The 23,163-nt window shown below is 44.8% G+C and overlaps 1 long non-coding RNA gene across 2 annotated transcripts in view; it reads right to left on the reverse strand.

Moving 5' to 3' along the window:
• The window catches only part of LOC144247000 (uncharacterized), a 708,772-nt gene that overhangs the window by 639,909 nt on the left and 45,700 nt on the right, over positions 1 to 23,163 (reverse strand). The window contains exons 3-4 of one of the 2 annotated variants that reach the window (XR_013340719.1): positions 7,205 to 7,335; positions 6,203 to 6,343 (exon numbers count right to left, since the gene is read on the reverse strand). This is a non-coding gene — a long non-coding RNA (uncharacterized LOC144247000). Of the gene's footprint in view, positions 1 to 6,202; positions 6,344 to 7,204; positions 7,336 to 23,163 lie in introns of those variants that run through there. The other variant, XR_013340720.1, reaches the window with a different exon arrangement.

The following is a 23,163-nucleotide window of genomic DNA, read 5'->3' on the forward strand; positions in this document are numbered from 1 at the left end:
TGGCCTAGACACTTCTGGGACTTTCTAAGCCACAACATTATGCAGAGTCTTCCATATTTTAGCTGGGATTTTCCACTCACTGTATCAGGAAGTTTATCCAAAAAGCAGCGCTGAGTATCCCAATGAATATCCCACAGCAGCACCAGGTGAGTCACAGCACACCTGGAAAACACAGGCATTCATCAACACCAGCTTCAAGGGAAAAGTATTTAATCTAAGCAGCAAGAACATCTCCAATTATCCAAGGAAAAAGCAGAGAAAAGCTGGTGTGTGATGGAATCATGGAATGATTAAGGCTGGAAAAGCCCTCCAAGGTCATGGAGTCCAACCATTGTCCAACACCATTAAATCATGCCCCAGAGAACCACATCTACACATTTTTGAACACCTCCAGGGCTGGAGATTCCACCACCTCCCTGAGCAGCCTGTTCCACTGGCTGACCACCCTTTCAGGGAAGGAATTTTCCCTGATATCCAATGCAAACCTCCCCTGGTGCAACTTGAGGTCATTTCTTCTCGTCCTGTCACTTGTTACCTGGGAGCAGAGACCAATCCCTGCCTGGCTACAATGTCCAGTTTGCTCTGGAAAACACAGGGATCAAAATGTGGCACATTCTGGGGCCAACCAGCAAAACACAAAACCCGCAGAAGTCACTGGATCGTATTTTTGGATCCTGCCTTAAGGGACAAAGAACAGAGTGAGAGAGGAAAATGAGGCAGCTGGTAAAAAATCATTAAAAAGAATAAGGCAGAGATGAGGAAATACTGAAACTGCCGGGAGAAAAAAAAAGAAAAGGAACAAAGACATGGAAAAAAGACTCTCAGTCTGCCAAAGTTTACACAATTTCATAAAGTGTACAAAAGAAGCAGAGAGAAAGGGAAAAGAGCAAACCAAGGAGCTCCTGGCTGGGCTGGGGGTGCAGCTCATTCCCAGCTCTGGGGGTCGGTGTGCCCAGCACAGCGTGTCCTGCCCACCCTCCCAGGCTCCCTGTGCAGTTCATTCCAGCTCAGCTGCTGGCCAATTCCTTCTGGTCACACAGTGACAGTCCCAAGGGCTTCATATCCATGCCCCCCTTTGGCCAAGAACACCTGAATCCCGCCACAAAAAAACCATCACTCGTCCCCTCATGGACATAAATGGACAGTCGTGGACAGAAACACTGATTTTTCCAAATGGAAATTTCTCTGTTGTTGATGATGTTTCACTGCTGTACTTCCTCTTTTGTTTTTTTTTTCCGTTTAATTTTATTCACGAGCTGAAGTGACTTTGGGCAGTCACAAACCGATTTTTCACTGTGTTCTGAACAGATGGTTGTTCCAAGAATACCAGCATCCTGGCAGTGTCAAACAGCCTTGACCTTCCCAAGCAGTGCTGCAGACTTTTTGTTAGAAGGAAAGAAATAAAGAACCGCTCACATCGTCCCAATTTTTTTTATGGATTGTTAAACACAGTGAACAATACAGGCACAAACTGGGCTCAAGGAAAACCTGAGATTCAGCCTCAGAGAAGCAGGAATGGCTTCTGGAATCACTGGTGGTGCACAGACAACTCCAAGGTCACATCAGACCCCCCTGGCAGCAGCAGAAGAGTGAAGAGATGTGAGCCCCTCACATCATCTCCAGCTCTTCCAGCCCTGAGGAGCTGCTGTCATGGGCTGTGCAAAGCCCAGAGAAAAAAAACACAAAATATCCCAATCCTCAAGTTCAGGCTTTATCCAGCAAGGTTCCAGTTACAATTTCCCAGTTATAAATAGCTGGAGTTCATTGTGAGCCTTCAGCAACCGTGGGCTGGCACAGCTTTGGGGACCTTTGCAGCCAGAGCCTTCAGAAGGAAGGCAGCTCATTTTGTTCTGCTTTTGAATTTTTTTAGGAGATATAATCCTATTTTTAAGATCATTTAAATATCATCTGTGCTTAGTTCTCTAGAAGCCACATTAAAAAAAAAAAAAATCCAAGTCAATTTTACTGCAGTTAAATCCCCACATCCCTAATCTCCAGGAAGAGAGAGGCCGGGTTCCTTCCTGGAGACAATCCTGCTTTTTTAGCACACGTGAATTATTTTGTACCTGATTGGTGTCTATCCAGATATAAAAATTTGGGGGCAGCACCTAGGGAGCAGCTCCTGTCACGAGATCAATACCTCACTATGGATTAAACATAAAAGTTAAGCCGTCCTCAGTTCCTAGCTGACAAAGAGAGGCATAAAATTCCAGGCTGGCATTTGGGGGATTTTGTGCAAATTACTCCAATGACCTCCTGCTAAGAGCAGGTGAGGAGCTGTCACCCTTCCAGCCAGCACTGCCTCGGAGCTCTGAAGTGCCACAGAGGGATTTGGGAAGGAGCCCAGGGTTAGCCAGAGGGAGGGAGCCCAATAATCCCAGCTGGCATCCCCTGGATGGCAGGAGAGGATTCCAAGGCCGACGCTCCGCTGCCTCCTGAAGACGACGGCGTGTGAGGAACCAGCTGGCAGCTGAAGCACTGCTCTGGAGCAGGAGGCAATTACAGATGGATCGAGCCTGAGCGCTTCGGAGCAAAATCCCTTCCATTCTGAGGCGTCTGAAGTGACGGAAGATCTCGGGAAAAGGCAAATCCAGCTCTTTAGAGCAGAGCGTGTTCCTTGATGCTGGCTGCCCTGGGTGCTCTCTGCCTTTTAATGCTGTTGAGAACCACTCATTACTCCTCTGACTCAGAGGTTTAGCTAATTCCCAGCAAAGCTTTGTACCCAGGGAGAAGAAAGCTCTGCTCAGAGGGCCAGCACTGAGCCTCCAGCAGAACGTGGGCAAGGGAACCAGGTGGCTCCTCTTTTACATATGGGACAAAATGGAAAAACCAAAGGCTGAGAGGTTGTGGGAGCGCAGGAAAAAACCCAGAATTTAGATTCAGAAATGCTTAGGATGCCAAACAGTGGAAGAGTCTTGTTCTGAAAACAATGGTGTGCCCCTAACCACGACAGAAATATGGGGTCTCCTGGTTCATGCCACTGATGACAAAGGACAGGGCCTCCAGCTGTGCCAGGGAAGGTTCAGGTTGGATATCGGGAAGAATTATTCACTGCAAGAGTGGTTAAGCATTGGGATGGGCTCCCCAGAGAAGTGGAGGAGTCACCATCCCTGGAAGTGCTGAAAAAACCAAGCAGAGGTGGCACTTGGTGATATGGCTCAGGTGCATGGTGGTCAAAGGCTGGAACTGTTGGCCTTGGAGCTCTTTTCCAGACCTACTGATTCAATGATTTTATGTGTCCAGCTTGGAGAGAAAGATCCAAGACAGTAAAAATGCAGCCCAGCACATGCAGCACCAATATTCCATGTGCAGCTGAAAACCCAGCAATCTTCCTGCACTGGTGTCCCCAGTTTCCCATCATTTCCCACTGCTAATTTCATCTCTTAATTGTTTAATGATTTGTGGAAAATAGGAGGAATGATGAACCTCTCTTCCCTCTCAGCATGTGAGAAAATGAAACCATCCAAGCAACGATCCAAACTCCACTAAGTGGAAATTTGGCCCTGCAAAAATTCATCCTGGGTTTTTTCTGCCTTCACCATCTTCCTTCAGCTGTCAGAGCAGCAAGATGAAATAACATCCTGTATTCCTAGTGCCATCTGCATTCCAAAATCTCCTACTGATCAATGCAAGTGTCCAAAGAACACTTCCAATTTGTCACAATAACCTTCAAAACTTGACAGAAAATCATGCAAGTTATTTCTTTCGGCTCTCTCTGTATCTTGTGATTATTTATACTTTGCCAGTACAATTCTAAACATTTTCCTTTGCATTTCTCATATTTCTCAGAAGAACTCAGAGGTTAAAGCCAGCAATGGGTTTATTTTCCTCTCTGTGCTCTTGTTTTGTATTTCTGGACATTTAAGAAACACTGGAATGACTGCATTTGGAGCAGGACCAAAAATGTGCTTGAAAAGGCTTCAAACTGACACATCTCAGAATATCAATAATCAGGCTGCTTTGCTCAATTCCACTTGCTCTGGTTTTCTCTTTTATAACATATTTTAGATTTTAGTGGGAATGATTTCACTAAAAAAGTGGGGTTTAAGCATCAAGCACAAGAATCTTGTTTTAAAACTTTCATTTTAGCCTTTAAAAAAGTGGAGGGAAAATGAAAAAAATGAAATGCCAGAGCTCTGAATTCCCTGAATGAGGTGCTCAGTGAGTTTAGGAGTCAGGGGAGACTCTCCCCAGCTGTTCCCTTGGGTGTTGTTGCTGGCACTGAGCTCGTGTGTGACAGTCACGTTCTCTGGGCAGAGAGACACAATTCTGTCCCTCAGGAGAAGCACAGAGAGAAGAAGAGGAAACAATCTTTATCTCTGCTCCTTGGTTCTACCCATGTGGAGATTGTTCACCTGCAGTGATGCTGGGCTGGATTCTGGGGAAGTTGTTTGGGGTCAATAACCAGAGATTGTTCACCTGCAGGGATGCTGGGCTGGATTCTGGTGAAGTTGTTTGGGGTCAGTGACCAATGGATCCAGATGGGTTGGACTCTCAGCAGAGTCACAAGTTTGAGTTAGATAGATGGGTAAGTAAGAAGTGAGTATGTAGAACAGGATAATATCTCTTTAAATAGTATATTAATGTAAAATAGCACAGTTTTAATGAAGCCAATCCTTCAGCCTTCTGATCTGGAGCCAGACATCACCATTTCTTCCCTGATCCAGGGATCTCTGCATTTTTACTGTCCTGGTGGGTGAAGCCCACCCTGTGTGGTGCCACCTCTCCTTCTCGTGCACATCTGGCCAGCTGTGAGTGGCCCAGCTGTGGGCACCTGCTGGGGCAGCCCAGTGCTGCTCTGGCCACTTCCATCCCTTCAGTGAACCCCAACGGGGTGAGGAGGCCTCAAAGGTGATGGGAGAAATACATTTTCTCATTGAGTATTTCTCAAAGATTCTCAGATTCTCAAAGAAATGCATTACACAGTGGGACACCTGTGAGCAGCCCCTGCAGCTGCATCCAGCAGGAGCCCAGGGAGGAGCCTGATCTGCTGAGATCTGCTGGGAACAGGGACCACAGAGCTTTGTGAGGCTGGGGACAGCTCCCCGAGCTCCCAAACCAAGGCAGTGGGGCTGACACACAGCACGTCTGACATGCAGATTGCACTGCAAGGCCATAAAACACTCCTGTGAAACAGCAACTCCAGAGCTTTACCAGGGACACATTTCTGGGACACTGGGCAGAGCCCTGGGCTGAGCTTGTAAAGGTCGAGCCATAAGCAACTGTCTGTACAAATTTTATGACTGGGAGATAATAAAGAAAAAAGTGTAGGAAGTAGTCAATAGCCATTACCAACCACAAAAACAGATTCCTGCAAAAAAGAACTCAACAAATCAGTGGTGGCTGTGCTAAGAAACCCATCAGAGCATTCATGGAACTTGGAGAGCGAATCCAGTGGCTGCTGCTTTAAATTCTGCATTTGCATTAAAAATTCATCAGAGTATTTATAGCCAAGTTAAAATAAACCAGCAAAACACGAACCTGTTGGTGCTGACAACCTGTTACACTGGGGAAGGGAGGGGAGGGGAGGGGAGGGGAGGGGAGGGGAGGGGAGGGGAGGGGAGGGGAGGGGAGGGGAGGGGAGGGGAGGGAAGGGAAGGGAAGGGAAGGGAAGGGAAGGGAAGGGAAGGGAAGGGAAGGGAAGGGAAGGGAAGGGAAGGGAAGGGAAGGGAAGGGAAGGGAAGGGAAGGGAAGGGAAGGGAAGGGAAGGGAAGGGAAGGGAAGGGAAGGGAAGGGAAGGGAAGGGAAGGGAAGGGAAGGGAAGGGAAGGGAAGGGAAGGGAAGGGAAGGCTTTTAGGTCCCTCTCAACCCAAACCCGTCTGGGATTCTGTGACCCAGAGCTCCCACTCCCAGTGAAAATGTCAAATTGAGAAGATAAAGCAGCCATTTATTCAAAGACAGTACACAAAGAAGGAAAGGTGGCACCCAGGCAGGCAGCTGGGGGGGGCCAAAAACTGACTGTAACTTGCTGTGACTGCCTGATTTCTCATTTATTTACTGAGAGGATTAAAAAGCCCAGAGCAGAGTTCTGTGAAGCAGGAGGGCCACACCCCCTGAATTTCAGAGTTCTGTTAGTTCTGGTTGACTCCTCCCAGAGCATCCCTACATTTATTCATTTCTTTGTTGTTATAACTGAATGCTAATGACAACAGTTTGATAGGAAGAGGCTAAAGCTCATCCAAACACCGGGACAAAAACATCCATTCCCAGCTCTAGCCATTGCACAGCAGTGCTGTCCTTTGACTGCAAGGACTCTCGGGCTGAAATTCAGCTTCTCCAGAGCAAAACTGCACAAAATTATTCCAGCCAGAAGAACCCACACATCTTCCTTGCCCAAGCAGACCTGCAGCACAGAAATGCAGCAGAGCAGCTCAATTACCAACAGTTAAAGCACAGCAGGATCCACAGTTTTCTAATTGAATACACTCAGTTACAAGCAATAAATAAAATAAAGAGAACATTTTGAATGAATAAAAACATACCTTTGAATAAAAAATATTCTCATTAGGAGAAATGATGACTGCTACCAAAAATATCACCGAGCTACTTCTGTGACAGGCAATTTTTAATCAAAGACAGTTCCATGCAAATTAGGGAAAGCAAATCTCTAAAGGAATTATAGTCTGCCTTAATAGTCCTATCCTTTTTCCTGCTATGGAAGCTGTGTTATAATTGGTGCTATATGCTGTCCTTCCAAGCTTGGGGCATATTTTTCAAAGCAAGAATGTAAAATTTTTTTAAAAAATTAAAAATTAGAAAATTTTGATTTTGAGGCAGTCCATAGAATGACATTCCAAGTTTATATATATATATATACACATACATATATATATATATATATATATATATATTAGGGGATTAAAACTGTAGGCTCCTACCATTGTACATAAAATTTTCAGGGCTCTGTTGGTAACAAGGGTCTGCATTCAGAGTCTGTGCTGATCTCACAACTCCTGCCATCCATTGCAGCTCCACCCCACCTTTTACAACCCCTCACTCAGGCTGAGCAGAGCAAGAATTTCTCCCAGAAAAATCCAAGGATTTTGTGGGGACTGAGGTGTCCCAGGATGAGCCAAACCCTGAATTTCTGCTGTACTACAGCTCCACACATCCTGTCATGTATAAAATGCATAAAAACATGTATAAAATCAACACGGAGATTTATTCTCCAGCTGCCACAAGCACTAATGAATTTAGCACCCACCTGGAAATTAGGTGTGGAGCTCCAGGGTCTCAGGCATGGGCAGTTCTTGGCATGAGGAAGGATTAATCTTTATTTTACAGCTCACCAGGCTCATTGCAATCATGGTGGCACTTCACTGCTGCCTGTGGGACCTGGGGGAAGCAAGGAAAATATTTGCAGTGGTGTTTTTGGTTTTTTTTTTCAAGTTCACCTTAAAGTTTTAGAAAATTTCTGGTTTTCTTCACTGGGAAATAACTCAGAATTTTAGGGGAAATATTCCACAGTGATCCCCAGCTCATAAAAAATTCAGGTTGGAAAAGGCCTTGAAGATCATCCAGTCCAATCATGAACTTGCTAAGATTGAGATGTTGGGAGCAGAGGGTGTACAACCTGCTCAATAAAAATTAATTTTAATAATTAATAATGGCTGAGGAGTTCAAAAAGAGGTTTGTTTATTTTTTTCCTGTTCTAAACAAAGTTTTGCCTGATTGATGGTGTTACCTGGGAGGAGACGACAAGCTTTATTTATTTTATTCTTCAGCTGCCTCCAAAGTGGTGTCAAATCTTATCTGTGAAACAGCAATCAGCTGCTCCATTATTGGCACAGATGGCTGCTCATCACCACATCCTTATCAGAACAAGGCAAACTGAAAAATATTGAAAAGAGACCCAGTAAAGCACTTGGGAAAACCCTCAGTGCAGGTTGGGACAGGGAATTCAAACCTTCCTTGGATTTGCCCTCCAATTTACTGTAAAGTTGATTTTAAAGTTAACAGTCTATTTGGAGTTATGATGAATGCTTTAGAAAGGGCTTTTCTTTTTCAGCTGCTCCTCCCAACAAAGGATTTAGAATTAATTCACATCATCCAACTTCTTCCTTAATGGATTTTTAAGGTCCACTGCAAAGAATCAATCAATGGGAGGCTGAAAGCTCTGGCGTGTCATGCATCCAGCCCCACCACAGCAGGGCAATGATCTTCAGCTGCATTTATTGGAATTATTTGCAGTGATTAAGAGAAGCAGAATAATCATTTGCATTCACTCAATTCAGGGCACAAAGAAAGCGACTCGAGAAGTACCAAAAGTTTGATTTTTTTTTTTTTGTGTGTGTGTTTTAAGATGATTTTGTGACTCTTCCCTTAGAAATGTACATGCTGCTGCACTGAATGTGTTCCTGTCAGGGAACATCTCATTTCCAGGGCACTATTTTCAGGACAAAGTGACTTTTGCAGGTTAATTTTGTACCTGGAATGACTGCAAAAAGCACTCCTGGAAGTGGCAAAGAGAACAAGGAAATTCAAGCACTGCCATGTATTTTCTCCACTTTTTTTCTGCTATTATTTGTTTTCTTTTATTAATAACAATTAAAGGAAAATAACATTCTTTTAAACTCAATTTAATTTTTTTTTTTCCTAAATCAAATGAAAATTTAAAAAAAAAAAACCAGCCCTGTGTGCACAGAAAAGCTGCCACTGACTGAGCTGGAATGGGGTCAGGGCAGGGATGAAGATTTTTGGGAATAACACCAGAAACAGTTGGACAAGCTGGAAAAGCCTTTTTACAACACCAATCCTTTGGAAACAGAGTGTTTTTAAACTTTTCAGTTATCAAAAGAAATGAGTTCACTATGCAGGATAAAACCAAAAATCTGTAAAACTCTAAAAAATAAACAGGTTCTAAAATAACAAAAAATTGGAGAATTCTTGAAATAAAAAATATTAATTTCTCCTTCCATTTTGATTTTAAAGGCTGCTTTCCATTGATTCCATTGCTTCCAGCAAGCACAAACATCAAGCTGCAAAATCACACATTCAAATTCGGGCCACAAAAATCCAAGAGTCTTATTTATTTTTTTTCCTCTGATTCTCTAAAGATGCAACAACTCCACAATTTTTAGTGCCAACACCTTTTATGGGGAAAATTCCTATTAAAAAATAGCTGTGCCCTGAAAGATACATTGAATTCCCGATCTTGAAAGTCCTGGAGAGGGCAAAGAACAGCTGTGCCATGTCCAAGGAATCAAAAAATAGCATCAGATATTTCATGTGAGCAATATCCAAAATTTATCACTTGCAGCAACAATAAAATAGGCTGAGATGTGGATGGGATCGAGCGAAAGGTCTGAGCTGAAAAATACAAACCTTTAGGGGACAGCAGGAAAAAAATGGAATTATTGCAAGAATTAGTTCCTTCTGGAAACAGAGCCAGCGTGTGCAAAGATGAGGTTTTGCTGTAACATCCTGGAGTTTGTTCCTGTTATTGCTCAAGGACTTTCAGGTGAAATTCAATCAATGGACAAGCAAATATCTTCTCCCTGCTCAGGAACACACAAGTCCTGCTTTGTGCTCTGAAAACCACCAGCATTTCCTCCCTGCTCAGGCAACAGCTTGAGAAAGAGGGTTTTTGGCCAAAGCTGCTGTATCTGCAAAGATTTACACAACAGCACTGCTCTCCAAATATTTACAGCATCTAAATATCCTTTAATTGGCTCCTTTTCTCTGCTGACCTGCCTGGTTGCTCACTTGGTACAATTCATTATCTGTGGAGCACAATTAGGTTTTTTGGGAGGAATGGAACAAAAAAAAGGGCTTTTCCCTGGCTATCTGCATTTGCCCTCTGCCCATCCAGGCTGCACCTCCCTCTCCTTTGTCCATAAGACATAAAAACCTGCAGGTCAGGAGGCTGCTCAGCAGAGTGTAGGTGGGTAATCCATCAGGAGCACAATAAACTCTGAAACCCAAAAGATGCTTATCCAGCAGGGCTAATCCTGACACTGGAGCTCCATTTTCCATCCAGAGCTCCCTCATGGATGCTGCGGCGTTGCTCTAAAAGATTTTGTGGTAAATCACAGAATATTTCACAGAGGGGGAGGTGAGACAAATAATCCTGTAATAAAAATGCAGCAGGTTTTGCTACCTGGGCTATTCCTCTTTCTCTGACACGGTTTTCACCCCAATCCAAATGAAAATGAGAATCCACACATGGGCTTTCACTGAAAGGATCATAGAGCATAAAATTCCACTTAAAATAAGGAATGGTCCATTTTCCTGCTGTTTGTACTTATCTCTGGAACAGATCTTCATTAAAGCACCCTGGGATGGGCTGTCCCACAGGGAGATGTCCCTGGGCATTCTGGAATTCTGTACTGGATCCTTTACAGGAGATTAACTGGTTCGTGTTTATGGAAATAGGGAAGCCAAGATTCCTGTGCATCCTTCTCCATAAATGAAAAACAATGCTTTCCTGCAGTTATGGCTGTAAAGGGGAAATAGACCTTGACTGGATGTAATGAGGCATTTGTGTTTGCAGTAACCAGAATTTACTGTTACTGCTCCAAGAACCATCACTCCTTGTTTAGGCTCTTAAGTGACAATAAGTGTGGCTAAAATAAATTTTAATGAACACTCCTGGGTCACCTTACTGAATTTATGGGGCATAATCCAGCATTATTTGAAATAACCGTGGTCTTTGGGGCTGTGGGGAGCAGTTCCAGCTACTGATTGATTCCCTCAGGTCAGATGCAGGTGCAGACACACCAGTTCCCGAGGGGAGTTGGAAAAGGTGACCTGCAGCTGAGCTTTGGCTCTCTGGGAAGGCCAAAAAAGGAAATTTGAGTGGTGGCAGATGGAGCATGGAGCTGCTGCTCTGTTTGTCTCAGAGAAGGGTTCTGGATAATGCTGGAGCTGAGTGGGAGCTGCAGGGTCCCAACCTCACTGGATTCTCCCCAAGGATTCTCCTCTACAATCCTTAGGGGTGCTGGGATGACCCCAGGAGTGTGAAATCCTCCTTCTCCCAGCCCTGCAGCCAGAGGAGCAGTCTGAGTGTGCAGGATCAGCTTCTCAAGCTGTTCATTTTCCCTTCTGCAGAACATTCTCTCTCTGCCCTGCTGAGCTCTGGCCAGCAGCTCGGCCATGGCATTCTGTCTGCCCTCAGGGGGTGTTTGCATTTTATACCAAAAACTGCCTGGGCCATGTTTGCAATAACGTGCCAATATCTGTCATTTCTGTTGGGCAGTGTGTCTGTGCCTTAAACCAACAGAAAAGTGTCACCAGCACAGCAAGGCATGGAGGGCAAGGAGAAGGAGGAGAAGGTCAGGACACGCCCAAATCCCTCCATTTTGTCCCCTGTACCCCATTCTAAAACCCCCCAAAATTCTACTTTTCCACCCTGTGTTAACTCAACTCCCACACTGCTCAAACCCTTGTGGTTTGTAATTCCTCACACAAAGTTGGCAGCTTTTTGCACAGGCTAAAATCAAAGCCACAGGTGTTTGTGACGTTGTGCCAGGGTCTGGAGCCAGCCAGGGCAGCCAGAGGGATGTGCTGGACCCTGACACCCTCCCAGCAAACAGGTTTTTGGTAGATCCTAAATTCCAGTTCTCTCCAAAGACTGAGCTGCAGTTCCTCTCCCAAACACTGAGCAGTGGAGGAGGGCACAGATGGGCAGGGAAGGAACAGAACCCCCTCAGATCCCAGAGCTGAGAGTGAAATCCAAAGTTTAAATTAAATAAGTCAAGGAATCCTGTTGACTGCAAGGAGGCAAGCTAATCCCTGCAGGGAGACAATGGCAAGCCCTCAGTTTTCCCATTCCCTCACAATCCATGAGGGAAGCACTCCCAAAAAAAGGTGAGGACATTTTCCTTTTCAATTAAAGTATTGCAATTACATAACATTCCTGCTTTTCACTCTATTGTGCCTGGTCTTCCCTTCAGGAGCTTATCTGTGTGATCCAGGTTTCTTTATCCACCTTTGTATCTCATTCCAAGGGAGCTGGACAGAATTTCAATGCAGGACCTGAGTGGTTTTTAGAAAAGCTTCCCAGCCCCATTATCTATCTGAGCAGTGGGTACGAGGTGCAGGCCATTGTCATGCTGCCCTCCTTCATCTTCCTGAAGTGAAAAATAGAAAAATGCTTGAGTTTTTAACCTATTTTTCAGGAAAATAAAAGCCTGACCTCTATACAGTACCTAAAGTCTAAGCTTGAAATAATGAGTTATTATTTAATTCTTCCGTAGTTAAGTGCCATGGGATATTACACAAAGAAATGTGCTCTTCTATTTATTAAAAATAACATTAACACTGCTGCCTGTTTATTTAATGCTTTTCCTCTTCAGAGCCCTTATTAGGCACTAGCTAATTAATGTAATGACTTGGGATATTTCAAGGGTCTCTCCTCGGCAGAGCTGAGGGAGGGCTCTGTTCAGGGCAAGGAAAAGAGATTTTATTCGTGCACTGTGCTCTTTCCCAGGCAGGCCCACATCTCCAGCTCCTCTGGCCTCTCCAGAGGGGTCAGGCTGAGGCCAGGGCTGTTTTGGCAAATAGAACAAGGAAATTGTAGAATTTCCATGTATTTCCCAACTTTTTTTTTTTTTCTCCTATTGATTGTTTTCTTTTCTTGATAACAATTAAAGAAAATTAACATTTTTTAACTGGCTGGTGTGGCAGAGGGAAGGCAGTGCTGAAAAGCTGGTTCATGTGGGGCAGCTGGATTAAAATTCCCAAACTCAGGGCTCAGCACATGTGACACTGCAATCAATCTTTGGAAAACCAAACCACCCTCACCTGTGCTGCTAAAAACAAGGTGACATTTATGAAACTCATCACCTCTTCACTCATTATGCCTTCCTGCAATTCCTCAAACATCAGCTCTGTGATTTATTCACTCAGCAAAACCCCCAGGTCCATTCATCACACCAGGTCTGGGCACAATTTAAAATTTTAGGTGCAAAGAAAAGGCTTTTTCCAATTTGCCTTATATGTTAGAAAAGGGAAAACTTTCCTTTAAACCACAGCCCAGTTAATAAAGCAAGAACTGGGTGTGTTTTAGGAGCTGGATTCAATGCCCAGTTTGTTGAATATAAAGCTTTTTTCTGGGACAGCCCTTGGAATGGAAATTGGAATTATCATGAGCTTGGTCTAACTCTGTCCTTGTGCTCCCTGGTGTCATAGGGACATTCTTCTTTCTATCAGGAATTTTCATGGAGCAGCACAAAGGAAAGAAAGAGAAAACAATTTCTATTTCTGCTCCTTGTTTGCCCATGTGGAATGTGTTTGGAGAATTGTTTCCCTGGGGTGATGCTTGGTTGGATTCTGGTGAGGATTGTTTGAGCTGGTGGCCAATCCAACCCCCCTGGGGCTGGGCTCTGAGAGGGGGGCACGATTTGTGAGGAGTTAGATATGGGAGTTAGAAAAGTAAGTTTGTAGTTTATCTCCTTTAAATAGTATATTAATGTATTATAGTATAGTTATAATAAAGAAATCATTCAGCCTTCTGAACTGGAGTCAGGCACCAGCATTTCACCTGACTTACAATAGATGCTGTAAGTTCAGCTGGAATTTCAGCGTGCTGGTCCTTCTCCCAGTGAGACAGAGACAGCAGCAGGACCTAAGGGAGCCTTGCTGCTTCCTCCTCTCTGAGTTAACCCAATGGAAATATTCCAGCTGGCTTCTGTCCAGGAGCATTTCACTCCTAAACAGACTTTCTCCCTTGAAAACATTTTTTTTTTTTTTTCTGAAGGGAAATAAAATAAAATGAGTCACTTCTAGCACATAACTACCTAACTTCATCTATTTTCCTTATTGTTCCCAGCTGGAAGCAGCAACCCAAGTGAAAAATCTGCCTTTCCAAACAGCATCCTGCAACTCCTAAATGCTCAGAGCATCCCTCCTCTCCCCAGCTCCCCTGAGAGCAGCAAGGGGAAAAACCCCAAAGATTCTCTCTTCAAAATCTGGGTTTGTGGGTTACTTCCAGTCTCCGGGTTTTAAAGAGGAACATTTTGGTTGCTTCAAAATGTCTTGCTATTTCAATTATTTAGGGAATGTTCAGCTTTGGGGTTTCTTTAAATTCTTTCTTCCAGTCTCTTTATTTTTGCCTTCACTAAAACTTCACTCGCAGAGCAGGAGGACAGAGACCAGCACAGTATATTTGTATAAAGTGTACAAACATTTTCACCTACATCTACATAATTAACAATAATTAACAAAATATGGGACCACAGCTCTGCAAAATGCATCTACAGATCACCTTCTGAAGCCCCCCCCCCCCCTTTTTTTTTTTTGCAGTATTATTTTCTCCCCAAACCTGACTTTGTGCCTTGAAACAAAACAAGTGAATTCCAGCTCTTCAGAGCAGCACTGACACCAGCACCACTTTCCAGCATCATTTCCTTGGAATCTTCTGGCACCTGCACACTTTTTATTCCACATATCTTAATTTACACTAATCAGGCCCTTCCAGCAGGATCCTGGAAGATTCACCAAATCGTGCCAATATAATCTCTGCGTGATCAAAACCCTCAAACACCAAACTTCCAACATAGCCTGCAGCTCTGGGGAAGGCAGCTACAAAACCCATGCTGCAATTAATTCCTCGTGGCCCTGGCTCTGTAGTCAGTAACTGGGAGCAAGATCCCCCAGAACATGAAAGAGATTATTTGGGATTAGCAGGAGAGGCTGCGCTGCCCCTTGGCCCCGGTGAATATTAAACATGAGAGTTGCTATGCAGATTAAAATGTTCATTTTAAGCAGTCTGGTTTGGGGCCTGCTGGGATGTGGATCTCTTACTCCCCCCGCTTTGGGTTGGGAATTGTTCTTTTCCACTATGGAAACTCCATCAGATGAAGGCCCAAGTTAATTTTTTAAACCTTCTTTGAAGCCACACGTTTTTGCTTCAGGATTTTACCAGTGTGTTCCTGGACTTTGATTATTTTGGGCACCTCCACCATGTCAGTAACACAGAAATCATCATTTTCAGGCCTCTGCCATAATGAACAACCACTGCCCTGAAATGAAGAGCACACCAGGGAAAAGGCACTCAGCTCATCAGGGATGTTCTGATGCCTGTTGCTACGACTTCCAACTGAAAGGAAACAAAGCCAGCCTTCAACAATCCAGGGAAAACACCAGCCAGGGAAGGAATTAGATCATGAGACAAAATAATTTTGCTCAATTTTCCTTCACGAGTGACTAATGAGATTTTGTGTCCTCAGAACAGCCCCTCAGCTGGGATCTCTCTCCTCGTTTCCTAAGTTTCAAGGAGGTTTTAACCTTTGATTCCCTAACTCCGTGGAGATGGAAGCCAGCTGGGATCAGCAGAGCTGCTGGGACCCTGCAGCCCAGGATGGGTTAAGGAATCCCCCACCATGTCCCACCCTGTCGAAGAGCACCCTAGGTTGTAGGGCAGCTTCGTGTGGTGGAAAAATTTCTCTTTTAATTCGTGTTTCTAAAGAAAGGCTTAGTAGTCCCTTGTTGTTTGGTTTTATGGTTGTTTATTGTAAGTTATTTAAAATATTGTTTTCTTGGGCTGCTGAGGTTTGTTCAGCAGCTTAGGCAAAGGCACACACACACCCTGACATCATCTCTGACTCCTGTCTTTTTCTTCTTTCTTTTTGCTTAGGGTTGGTGTAATCTTTTATATGGTATATTATGTGTTATATGTTTATATATATTTTTTTAATACTTACTACTTATATTAAATGGTGCTTTTTTGTTTTAAACTAATTAGTGAGTGCTAATATAATTAAAAACATGAAGGTAAGGAAGAAGAAAGAGGGATGATAGGACAGGCCTAGATCTTTCTATCTTAAAACTTCTGACCCTCATGTGCAAAACAGAAACCCCCCTGTATAATTATTAAAACCCCCCTGTACAGCACTCAAAAAATTCTTCCCTCTACTTTGTGACTACTTCTACTCTAATATCTAAACTTTTGTGACTCCTTGTTCTCCCTGCAAGGTTGGTAAATCATTCCATGGCTCAAACCCAAAATCACAGCTGTTTCCAGCTGCCTGCCAGGGTCTCAAATGCTTCTGACCTGGGCCCGGAACATCCAAAAATGTCTGAGGGACATTTTGAGTTCCCACACTACCCCAGGTGAGGGTCTGATCATCCCCCTGCAGCCTCAGCAGAGGGGCACAAAGCTCCCGGGGTGTGGAGGAATATAAAATGTAAAAGACTTTAGAAAATATAAAAAGGCCCCAGAAAGTAAACATAAAGCAAAGGAAGGCTAGGAAATTTCAAAACCTTCTCATAGGAAGCTGAGAAGTTAAGAACCAAGTTAAGAACCATTTATATTTATCATAAGGAACAAGAACAAACAAGAATTTATTGATAGTTTGAGATATGAAAAGTCCTAGATATATGCTTTGCAAAGATTGAATGTTTTTCTATCTTATATAATGATTTACTGTCTATTCTTTGAGGTTCATAGAGGTCCTTTTGTTAATGTTAAACCCACGTGGGGCCTTTTCTTATTGGTTAGAGTAAAATAACTTTGCACCTTTTATTTTATGCTATTAGTTCACAGAATATGTAGAAAAAGGCTTTGCATGAGTTGCCATCTTTTCTCTGATCTTGATTTGCATGGATGTTGTTCTTTCCCTGTGTCTCTTGCTTTTTGCTTGTATGATACAGACAGAAAATAAATCCTAAGTCTGCAACCAGCCAGGGTCCCATCCCGTTTTTGAGACATGGATGGGTCCAACAAAAGTGGTGCCCCAGCTGGAACATCTGGAGCAGCAGATGCTCTGCAGCCCCTGGGTGACACCCCATCCCTAAACCCCGAGGGCTCTGCTCTCCTTGGGAAGCTCCAGAGCTGTCCTTGGGAAGTTTCAGAGCAGAATGTGCTGAAGAAAGGCTGCAGCCTCCCCCAGGGGCTCAGCACGCCCTTCTCCCACAGAGTGCTGAGCTAACTAATTGCTAATTGCTCATTACTGAGGATGGATGGAAACTGAGGACGCACAAACCCCCTGTGGCCACACAAATCCTGCTTTGTAACCACATCTCTGAGAATCCGAGATGATATTTGCATCCAAAAAGTTTGTCCCCTCTGTAACAAGTGTGTGGAAAGTTTGTTTAGTGGATTATAATGGATAATCCCTCCTGCCCCAAAAATATCTGCAGTTCTTGGTCACCAGAATTTCCAAACTCTTTGGGAATACTTTACTCTGGTTACAAAGCAAAAAAAGATATGGGGAAAAAAACCCCAAAATGCCTCCCAAGCAGACAAAAAGAGCAATTCTCTCCAAAGGAAGCAGCAAGCCACGATGCAGCTCCTGGAAATCCTCCCCAGGAGCAGGGTGTGGGGAAGGGAGCCCCAGCAGCTGGAGGAACATCTGGAGCCAGATGTTCCTCCAGAACATTCCCTTGATCCAGAGCTTGTGGCAAGGACCAAGCTGGAAAGGAGGTGCTGGAAGGGAGGAAGGGTCCAGCTGCCAGTCCTGCTCCAGAGATTCCCTCCAGGGCTTTTATCCCTTCTCAAGGAACATGAGTCAGTCTTTTCTCTGTAAAATTCAGCTCCACTCCAAACCCATGTGCCACTCCCCCTCCCAGTGTTGATACTGATCTAAAAATATTTAAATTGAAAAATAATATAATTACGCTCCTTTCTTGTTCTCCGTGTTTGTATTTGGAGGCTTTTAGAGGAAATTTTTAGATCTATCAAAGTATCTGGAAATGCACTAATTATTTCAATGATGGTAGGATCCCAAGTGGCAAAGTAAACATAATTACCCGTGTTAATAGAAAACAAAATCAGCAACACTTCAAGGCTCTGTGGGCTTCAGCTGGCAAATATTGTCACAGTCAAACATTCACCACAAAAGGACATTTATTATGATTTTAAGTAAAACCCCACCAATTTAACCAGGAATCTCAATGACCTTGTCTCTCAGGATCTCCCTTAGTGGGAAAACCTCAGTGTGAATGAAAAGCTCCCAGATTTTATAGTTGGATTATTTTGACTTGGTTGTGCCCTGCTTTAAAACCCTGCAGCTGTGTTTTCTTTTCTTAACTTTTCAAGCAAGTTCTGGGTGTCAGAAACCTCGGGTATGGTTGTTAAAAAGCTAAGAAAGAAAGTGAAAGGATTTCACTGATTTCACTTTCTGCTGAAAATCCTCCTTTTCAGGGAACTGAAGGGATATCACTGGATCTTTTGTCACTTTTGTGAGCCTGTAAAGGTTTGCTTTAAGAAATATAACAAAAAGAAAATAAAAAAGAATACCAAAACACACAGGCTGATGCCTAAACCAAGATTTCTCCCTCTCTCCTCTCTCCAGGAGCTGTTCCGTGTTTCAGGCTGTATTCACCTCTGGCTTTGAAGCTCGGGGAGATTTCCCCTCCATTCAGGGAACTTTTGGTTGTGAAACAGCAGCGCTGGGACAGGAATGTCCCAGGGATGGGGGAGCTGCTCCGGGCAAGGGACAATCCCTGGGTCCAGCCCTGGGGACAGGAAGGGAGGCAGAAGGATGGAGCAGCCCCACGGCTGCCACTGCCAGCTCAAATTTAGAGCAGAACATTTCCTTCAGCCTGGCAAGAACTGGCAGGGAGCCATTCCCTGCCCAGGATGAAGTGGGAAAACCCAGGATGAAGTGGGAAAACCCAGGATGAAGTGGGAAGCAGGAGGCACCTGCTGGGTGACAACTCCAGTGCTGGAGCAAGGACCTGACCCACCTGCCCAGGCTCTGTCACCACGCTGGTGGTGACTCCCAAGGACACAGAATTGCCCAGAAAAACCCCAAAAAACCCAAGAACTTGCTCTTTTGCTGCTACTATAGTTTCTTTCCCACAATTCTTCCCCTTTTGGCTCTGGAAAGGGTTGGGTGGCCATGGCAGTCAGCAGACATCACACACCACCTTTACCCACTCTGTGCTTCCCAAGGGCCAGAGTCAGTGCTGGAATTAGCACCTCATCACCTGGCAGGACTGCTTATCTACCTTATTCCTGGAGGTAAAATACAATTAGAAGTTTAAATGATAATTAAATGGAAACATTTTAAATCTTGATTTGCGTATTCCCAATTTTTGCCTTCCTTCCCTGTGCCTCTCTGCTCAGCTGTCTCTGCCAGGGCCTCTCCTTGCAGTCTGCTTTGGGCTTAGCATTAGGTGATGAAGCATAAAATGATATTTAAATACTATAATTTCAAGAGCAAGCAAAGAACATCACATTTATCTTCACTAACCTTGAATATGCCTGTCCCATCTAATGAAAAAAGTGATTGAAGGGACTTATTTCAGCTTACTGTCCCAAGGCCCCCATAAAAGCTGAATGGTAATTTAATTAGTTTCCTTTCTGGTGATTAACTAGGAATTTCTGATCATTTAATCTGAGTGCACTTTGATTCATTAAGTATCTGTTTCCATTCTTTTATGAGGTGATTAAATAGCCCAGCCCAGGTACTGCTGTCATTGGGGCTGCTCTGGACTTTGAGACAAGCAGGTAGGAAACGTGCAGGGTGGGAGCTGCATTTCCAAATCTTTCTGGGAAAGGGAGAAGCTGATAAATCAGCAGTCAGTTCAGCCTGGCAGAACTCTCAAAGCACAGCTCAGAGCCAGGGTGAGGGAGGGAGGTGCAGATCTCCTGTGACAGTCTCAAGCTACGTCAGGGAAGGTTTAGGTTGGATATTAGGAAAAAAAAAATTCACTGAAAGAATAATAAAATACTGGAATTGTCTTCCTAGGGAGGTGGTGGAATCACAATCTCTGGATGTGTTTAAAAGAAGACTGGACATAGCACTTGGTGCTATGGTCTATTGAGGTGTTAGGGGATGGGTTGGACTTGATGATCTCAGAGGTCTCTTCCAACCCCATTATTCTGGGATTCTGTGACTCTGGGATTCTGCCTCCATCCCAGGCAGAGGAGCAGCAGCAGCTGAAACCAGCCAGGGCTGGGCACTGATGGCACACTGGGCTCATTCAGGGGCACAATCCCCCTCTGCCCTCCTGACAGTGACATTTCTCCTGAGCACAGCAAGTCACTCACTCTGCTGCTAAATCCCCCCTCGCTACCAGCAGGGCTGTAACTGCTGGCCTGGCTCATAAAGGATGATTAAATAAATCTACTCTACTGCTCTGAAGACTGAGAGTGCTATATACTTAACTTTTTATTTAGATTTAAAGCTTATTATAAAGGATCTACGTACTCTCCAGACACCCATACCAAAAAGGAAACTCACAATCCATTAAAATGTTGCTTAGCACCATAATGTAATAAGGGAAGTTAAATTATCATGCAGCTGATACTGCAGCAAAATACACTTCATCAACTCCACCCTGAGAGAAAATCTGAGTACCTGTATGAGGCAAAAGGTGCCAGAGTGGGTTTCTGAGCACAAATAACCTGTGGTTTATTTTAATCATTAAGCCAGAATGGTAAAATGGGATTTGATTCCTTGTATGAAAAGAAAAAAAATTTAAAATCCAGCAAGTGAATGGTGCCTCAATTCTATTTTCATTTATTTTGACTCCCAGATCAGATGGATATAAAGAAAGTTTCCCTCTCCAGTGCTCGAATCAGACAAATCTACATTAGGCACAAAGGAAAAGTGACAACAAATTAGGAAAGTATCCTACTTCTCCAGCCTGACATACAGCCCAACCTGCCAGCAAAATCTGCCTCCCAAATAATTCATCTGTGCCACGCCACTTGCCAGAATATTGTTATTTCAGAGGAAGCCTAGCTTTTTAATTATATAGAATGCTGTAAAAGGTGTTGCAATTCTAATTGTGCATTAAGAAAGTGTCGTGATAGTAAAGATGTATCAGGTGATATTCAGGAGAACAATGCCAAGATGGGAGCGTGGAGGAAAGGCTGCAATTATTCCATGTAAGCTGGGATAGTTAATCATTGTGTTGGACTGGAGGAAGTTTCTGGTTTGCATTTTTAAACAAGTTCTTGTCTCTCCTTTTGGCAAAGTGTCATTTTGCAGGAAGAGAGCCACAAGTTATTCTCACGGGCGCTGCAAATGAAGTTAAAACAAGGACAAATCCAAGGCCACTGCCCCAGCAGGAGCTGGCAGGGCACAGCCAGGTCCCCAAGGACAGCTCACGCTGCTGCTGGGAGGGCTCAGCAACGGGGTAACACTGATGTTTATGAACTTTTAGGAGGTAAAACTTCATAAACCTGAGATTTAGGAAGTAAATCCTCCTATCCACTGAGTTCAGTGCAGAACGAGCTGTTCTTACTGACTCAATAAAAACCCAAACCCAAACAAACAGAGCCTAAAGCAGCCTCACTTGAGAGGCAGCAGCCTCAGCCCCTGTGAAGAGACAATTTGAGCAATCTCTGAGGAGACAGGTTTTGAAGGTGAGCAAGAAAACAAACTGCAGGATTAGGTCCAGGCAGGCTCCAGTCCTGAGGCTCAGGTGGGTTCTGACCCTGGCTGGAGGGAGGAATAACCCGACTGCCACGTTCAATAATGCAACACTAAATTCATTTTCTAAGCACACACACCTGCACAAAGGTGCCTCAGCAGTGGTGTCTGCAGGACAAAGTGATCCAGAGGTGAAATTGGTACTGCTGAGGAATTTGATTTAGTCACAGAGGAGGGAAATGATTGCCTGGCCCTCAGTGGCCATGGTGGGCCAGCACGAAGCCAGCCCAGCCCTGGGGTGCCTGCAGGAGCACTGGGCAGTGCCACCCCAGCAGGGCACTGGGAACAGCTCAGGAGCTGTTCAGCTCCCCATGGAGACACTCAGCCTCACAAGGACAAACCCTCTCCCTGAAGCTGCCCTCCTTGGGATTTGGGTTCTGGCAGCACCAGGACCATGGGGAGTGGGTCAGAGGAACCCAGGTTTGTCACTCTGATTCTTAAGATTTCCTAAAGCCTTCTGAGTTTACATTCTGTTGGAGAACTTTCCCACACAATTTCTATGAACAACATATTGTTTTGCATTCTTTTATGGGGGTGGAGAAACTTGATGTACTGGTGGTTTGTCCAACGTCTTTGGAGAGGTGGCCCATTCACTCTCCAACCCAATGTCACCTTTGGGAAAGTATACAAGTTGGAGAATAAACTTCCTTGCAAATAGCAGGTGGCTCGTGTTGTGCTTTCACATGTCCTGTAGCAACACAAGTTTATCCTAACAGGGGCCCGTTGGCCACTCTGCTCTGTGGACAGTGTAACAAGGACCAAAATAAACCCCAATGCTCCCCACACCTCCCCTTCCCAGCAGGGATTCCTCCCGAGCAGCTGTGCCCCAGCTGCTCCACAAAATCACCCAGCTGGGAAGGGAGCACTGCACTGCTTCTTCTGCACTCAGGCACCATTCCCTGGTTCCTCCCATTCACACACACCCAGCAGCACCCACTCTTCACCCAGACTGAGGATTCACCCTGGCAGCACCAGCAGTGCCTCTGGTGAAGCTCCTGCTGAAGCACAGGAGCCTCCAGGAGCAGAGCTGCTGGAAATGATGCTCCAGAACAGCCCAGCGTGGAGTTACGTGAGGATACAGCAGGAGAAGATGAAGATGAGAAAGAAATTACAGCAGGGACACTTTGTTCCACAGCCCTGAATTCCTTCTGGGTCATAGTCCACTTGCTGCTACGGGATGCTCATTACTGGAGCCCACGTGAGGAAGTGCAGGAAGGAGATTAAAATGTTCAATCATCTGCAAGGGCTCCCCCGATGAACAGCAGCGAGTGCTGGAAGAGCAGCTCCAACACAAAACACTGCACTGGGCTCTCGTCGTGCTGGGAACACGAAATGAATTCCAGGCATGGATGCAGCCAGGGCTACCCGGCTAAGGAGGAGGTTCCTGGAGCCAGATCCTGTGGGCACTGCCCCAGCAGTGCCCAGGTGCCACGTGTGGCCTTGGCGTGGTCCCACAGGGCTTGGAGGAACAGCCAAAGAGCACCTGAACCACCAGAACCCTCAGGAACCACCTGATCACTCAGGAACAGCCAAACCACATCTGAACCCTCAGGAACAGCCGAAGTACACCTGAACCACCTGAACCCTCAGGAACAGCCAAAGCACATGTGAACCATCAACAGCCAAACCACATCTGATCCCTCAGAAACAGCCAAACCACTCCTGAACCCTCAGGTACAGCCAAAGCACACCTGAGCAGACCTGACCATCAATAGTCAAAGCTCACCTGAACACACCTGAACCCTCAGGAACAGCCAAAGCACACCTGAACACACCTGAAGCCTCAGGAACAGCCAAAGCTCACCTGAACCCTCACACCTGAACACACCTGCCC

The sequence above is a fragment of the Lonchura striata genome, chromosome 12 (assembly GCF_046129695.1).
Source record: "Lonchura striata isolate bLonStr1 chromosome 12, bLonStr1.mat, whole genome shotgun sequence".
Lineage (NCBI taxonomy): Eukaryota > Metazoa > Chordata > Aves > Passeriformes > Estrildidae > Lonchura > Lonchura striata.